This window comes from Suncus etruscus, chromosome 17 (assembly GCF_024139225.1).
Source record: "Suncus etruscus isolate mSunEtr1 chromosome 17, mSunEtr1.pri.cur, whole genome shotgun sequence".
NCBI lineage: Eukaryota > Metazoa > Chordata > Mammalia > Eulipotyphla > Soricidae > Suncus > Suncus etruscus.
Genome location: NC_064864.1, coordinates 69,932,188 through 69,938,187, shown reverse-complemented (window position 1 = coordinate 69,938,187; position 6,000 = coordinate 69,932,188). Strand labels below are relative to the sequence as shown.

At 42.0% G+C, this 6,000-nt stretch overlaps 1 non-coding gene across 1 annotated transcript; it reads right to left on the bottom strand.

Annotated features, from left to right (window-relative positions):
• Positions 1 to 5,677: 5,677 nt before the first annotated feature.
• On the bottom strand, positions 5,678 to 5,841 carry LOC125995593 (U1 spliceosomal RNA). Its single transcript, XR_007491090.1, has one exon. It is a non-coding gene; the product is annotated as a U1 spliceosomal RNA (small nuclear RNA).
• Between the last annotated feature and the right edge of the window lie 159 nt (positions 5,842 to 6,000).

Here is a 6,000-nt window from a genome sequence, read left to right as displayed (position 1 = left end):
CTTGAAGATGCCTATAGTTTCAATGTCATGGAGTGTTTTACCTTCATTTTGTTTTATATACCTTATGGTTTCAGGCCTGATATCAAGGTCTTTAATCCATTTGGATTTGACCTTTGTGCACAGGGTTAGATGGGGGTCTCTGTACATGGATGTACACAGAATCTATTATACTGAGATCAAGAAGTCAGAGGGAGAGAGATCAACACAGAATAGTCTCACTCATCTATGGGTTTTAAGAAAAATTAAGGACATTATTGTAATAATCCCCAGAGACAATAGAGATGAGGGTTGGAAGGACTGGTGCACAATATGAAGCTCACCACAAAGAGTAGTGGTGCAGTTAGGGAAATAACTACACTAACAACTATCATGACAATTGTAATGAGTGAGAGAAGTAGAATGCCTGTCTCAAATACAGGCAAGGGTTGGGAAGGAGGGAGGTGGCATTGGTGGTGGGAATGTTGCACTGATGAAGGTGGGTGTTCTATTTATGACTGAAATCGAACTACAATCATGCTTGTAATCATGGTGCTTAAATAAAGATTTTATATTAAAAAAGAAATAAAAACCATCTAACTTCATCAAATAATTTGGAGAAGAAATGAACAGACATTTTCTCAATGGAATACTATGCAGCCATCAAGTAAAATGAAGTCAAAATTTTCCTACACATAAATAGACATGAAACTATTATGCTGAGTGAAATAAGTCAGGGGAAGAGATAGGCACAGAAAAATCTCACTCATCTGTGGGATTTAAGAAAAATAAAAGACAGTATTATAATAAAACCCAAAGACAATAGATATGAGGGCTGGAAGGACCAGCCCATGATATGAAGCTGACCACAAAAAGTGGTGAGTGCAGTTAGAAAAATAACTACACTAACAACTATCATGACAGACAATGTTAATGAGTGAGAGAAAAACAGAATGCCAGTCTTGAAGACTGGCAGGGGATGGGGGAGGACAGAGATAAGGCATTGGTGGTGGGAAGATTGCACTGGTAAAGGGAGCTTCTCTTTTTTATGACTGAAACCCAGCTACAAGCATGTTTGTGATCATGATGTTTAAAGATATCATTAAAAATATTTTTGGGGCTGGAGAAATAGCATGGAGGAAGAGAGTTTGCCTTGCATGCAAAAGGATGGTGGTTTGAAACCCGGCATCCCATATAGTCCCCCGAGTCTGCCGGGAGCAATTTCTGAGCGTAGAGCTAGGAGTAACCCCTGAACGCTGCTGGGTGTGACCCAAAAACCAATATATATAATTATGGGGCCTGAGTAGTGGCACAGCAGGAGGGTGTTTGCCTTGCCTGTGGCTGACCTATGATGAACCACGGTTCAATCCCCCAAGTCTCATATGGTCCCCCCGAGCCAGAAGTGATTTCTGAGTGCATAGCCAGGAGTAACACCTGAGCATCACAGGGTGTGGCCCCAAAAATATTTTAAAAATTAAAGATAAGGGGCAGGAGAGATAGCACAGAGGTGGAGCATTTGCCTTGCAAGCAGCCAGCCCAGGACCAACAGTGGTTCGAATCCCGGCATTTTATATGGTCCCCCATGCCTGCCAGGAGTGATTTCTGAGCACAGAGCCAGGAGTAACCCCTGAGCACCACCGGGTGTGGCCCCAAAACCAAAAAATAAAAAAATAAAAATTAAATATAAATAAATAAAAAAAGATGCACCAAAATGAATATCTTTATTTATAATGTCCTCTGGTGCCTTAAATAATCTGATCTATTATATATTGTTAAATTAATTCAAATATTAATATGCCATACATTTTTGTTATATACTAAAAATTCTTACTAAAATATTTTTATAAACAAAAAATTAAATCAATCAATTGATAAAGTTTTTTTTTAAATGGGGGGTTTGGTCCACACCCGGTGGTGCTCAGGGTGGTTACTCCTGGCTCTGCATTCATGAATCATTCCTGGCTTGCTCAGGGAACACTATAGGATGAAGGAGCTCAAATCCAGGTCAACCATGTGCAAGGCAAACGCCCCCCCCTGCTGTGCTATCATTCTAGCTTTGACCTTTTACATTTTTAACAATGCTCTGACTGACCTGATCATTGAGGATACTCGCATCAGCATTTTCTTTTGGGCCAATTAAAAAAAAAAAAAAGGTGGGGTCTGGAGCAGGGTCCTGGGATCATTCCAGGCAATAATCTGTCCAATGAGGCTAAGACTGTGTCAACACTCAGGCTAATAGTAATGGGGACCCTCTGGTTCCTCTCAGGGCTCCATGGGATTTGTATAGCATCGAATTATAACTGAATCCCTGGACAGAGTCTGGAGGCATGAACCCTACTACCCTACCTGCCCAGCCTCCTCCTCTCTGGCCCCTTCAGAGAAAGAACTGAGGCCACTTTAGATTTTGTGTCACTTTTGTTTGGAGAAATTGAGTGTTTCTAGGCGTTTGCGAGTTCCCTATCTACCAGCCCTCATGTCCTCTAAACCCAGTGGAGGGCTAGGGGTGGGTGGGTGGGTGGGTAGTTCTTGACTTTCCTGTCACTGGGAACTAAGTTCCTCAGATTATCGAAGGCTTCCCAAAGAGATTTCTCTTCTCAAAGAGCCTGCTTATGCCTTTCTCAATGTTCTCTACTGTTTTGTTTCTCTGTTTCTTCCCCCAGGTTTTTTTTTTTCTTGGTTCTTTGTCTACTTACTTGGATTTTAATCTTATTTCTCTGTATTTCTAAGTGAAAATGTCATTGATTTAGACTTTCCAGTTTATTACCTGATTGATGATTCATTTAGAAATTTGTTGTTTATTTTCAATACTAGGGGCTATTCTACATACCATATTGATTTCCAATTCAATTTCTTTCTTTTTTTTTTTTTTACCAGAGTACCGAGTTTCTAAGACTTTCACTTTTGCTTTTCTTTTTAGCATCTACTGGGCATTTTTCAAAAGCATTTGTATAGCTTTTGAAAAAAAGCATTTTTAGCATGTAGCATCTTTTATAAATGACCTACCTTCATGAACAATTCACATACCTTTGAAAAGAATACATTTTTCTGTTGCTATTAGTTCCAGAGGCTCTGTAAATGGCTATTAGATCAGGGACTTAAAGAGCCCTTCAGAGCAGCTCTATTATTGATCCTTTTTCTAAGTGTACTAACTTCTTAGAGGGGGATCTTATAATTTCCAACTTCCCAATTTTCATCAGTGTTGACTTCATAAGCTTTGTCTGAAACTCTGATTTGGGCATTCTTGGAAGAGTGTTTTTCTCTGAGATTCTGGGTCACTTGAAAAGTGTTCAGCATTGAAAGAAGCTTCCAGGCATTTCTAGCCTGTTCCATGTCCTTGTCCCAGACACAGACTGTGCAGTGTGCTCAGCCTCTCGGTCCTGTCTGGACTTCCAAATATCTCTCTTTCTTAAGACTGGCAATGCCTTATCCCAATTTTAATTGCATTGCCCTCCTGGCTAATGCCAGATCAAATAGCTTTTCATGAGCTATTTCCCATTTACAGTCTTTGATGAAGTGTCTGTTGAAGTCCATTTCCTGCTTTAAAAATGGGATTGTCGGCATTCTTGAGGTTGAGTTTTGAGAGATCTTTCTATATTATGCCCAAGTCCTTTATCAAAAGTGAATACTTTTTATCAGCCTATATTGATTCTGTTTATTTTTTCATAGATACTTCTGCCAGCTACTTCTGTGACTGGATAGAGAGCTCCCCCAATCCCCTCCATCCTCAGCTGGTGTTAAATTAAGAATTCTTAACACAGGGAAATTCAGGCATTGATTTTATCAGCTTCTCTGACCTCAGACGATGATTTTCTTCCCCCAAGTTCTTTCATTTCTGCTTATATTTAGATCTGGAATCACTCTTGTGAGATTTAGGTCAAGTTTTATTTTTCAAACATGTGATGGTTGTCTTGAACTTATTTGTTGGGACATTCTTCTTTTTATAAAAATGTGAAGCAATCAATTGCTCTCTGAATAGAATATCACAGCTCAGTAGAAATATTCTGAGAACACACTGAAACCGTCCCTCTTTTTTTCACTGCAGACACTAGTTTTCTGCTTGTCCCAGCGACCACAACTATAATTAATTTTTAATGGAAATTTTCAGTGAAATTGTTTACATCTATGAAGATATAAATATTTTTTAAAAGCCCCAAAGTGAACCATGTTTGATGCCTTTTTCACTTAATAATAGTTACCTGTAGTAATATGGAACATTCCATATTTCTACAAAATGGCTTCATTCTTTTAAATAGCTTTGTAATATTCCATCATATAAGTACTATGATTTAAGTGCATGGCACTGTTCAGGGATGACTCCTTACTCAGGGCTTACTCCTGGCTCTGTACTCAGAAGTCATTCCCATCCCATCTCTTTAGTTCTGTATTTTATTTGCTCCCAGAGCAGTGTTCTGGGGTCCAGAATCTATTCCTGGCGATTCATAGGCTCAGCTGTGTAGTTTCAATGGCTCACAGCTCAGACCTGGCAAGAATGGGGCCATGAGAATCACCCCAGCATTGCTCAGAAGGACTGATTGATGCTAGGACTGAACCCTACATTCATACAGACAAAACATGGACCCCAGCTCTTGACCATGCAGCCCCCTATTTCTTTTATTTTGTTTTTTTTGGGCCATACCTGATGAAGCTCAGGGGTTACTCCTGGCTCTGTGCTTCGAAATCACTCCTGACAGACTTGGGGGACCATATGGGATGCCGGACATTGAACCACCATCTGTCCTGGGTCAGCCACATGCAAGGCAAACACCCTACTGCTGTACTATCTCTCTGGCTTCTCCCTCCTATTTCTTTTATTTTAATATATATTTTAGGGGTTTGAGGGGGTGGCTATAGACCTGACTATGCTCATTCTTCACTCAGAGATCACTCTTGGCAGACTCAGGGAACATTATGGGATGCCGGGAATCATACCTAGATCAAACCCAGTTCAGTGCCTTCCCCATCCTTTCTTTCTTGCTCCTTTTTAGACGCTGTCCTTCCCTTTGCTGTTGTTGCAGGGCCTGGAGGTCATACACTCTGCTGGGGTGCTCACCAGGGCCACCCACTTTCTCTGTGGGGATTACACACATCTAGGCTCTACTTAGTCATTCTCTGGCTCGCTGTGTGCCAAAGATGGTGACACCCACTGGGCCTGCAACCATGCAGTACGCATATTGGGGACCTGAGATCCAATTCACCTTCTTCTCTTGCAAGGCAGATGCTCAGCCTGAGCTGTCCTCAGGCCCCACATGCACTTGTTTCTTCGCTCAGTTCTCAGTGCCTGCTGAGGACCTCTTCAGTGTGCTGTTGGCCAGCTGTATCTTGTTTTTTTGTTTGTTTATTTTGGGACCATGCCTGGCAGTGCTCAGGGATTATTACTGACTTTAGACTCAGAGCTCAGGGCCAGAGCACAGTGGGGAGGGCACTTGCCTTGCATGCAGCCAACCCAGGTTCTATCCCTGGCATCCCATATGGTCCCCTAGCCCACCAGGAGTGATTGTTTGAGAACAGAACCAAAGTTTCCCCCTGAGCACCACTGGATGTGGCCAAACAAAACAAAACAAAAAGAAATCACTCCTGACAGGCTTGGGGGACAATATGGGATGCCGGGGATTGAACCTGGATCAGCCAAGTGCAAGGCAAATACCCTCCTCACTGTGCTACTGCTCTGGTCCCTGGTCCAATTGTATCTTTTTTTTTTTTTTAGGGTAGAGAACGAACGCAGTCCCCCACTACCACAAATTATGCAGTTGAGTTTCCCACATTTGGGGGAATCGCAGGGGTCAGCACACCTGGAGTGCAATGGGTGAGCCTCGCCCTGGGGAAACCACCTTCGTGATCATGGTATCTCCCCTGCCAGGTAAGTATTCCAGTTGTATCTTTGCAATAATTTTCTCCTGGGAGTTGCAGGCCCCTGTGAAGTGGGATAGGTAGATACTGCTTCTCTGTAGGGCAAAGAGCTTCAAGAGCAGGCTGGTTCCCTCCAGAGAGAAGCAGAGATGTCTCTCTATGTGAAGCTCAATTAGC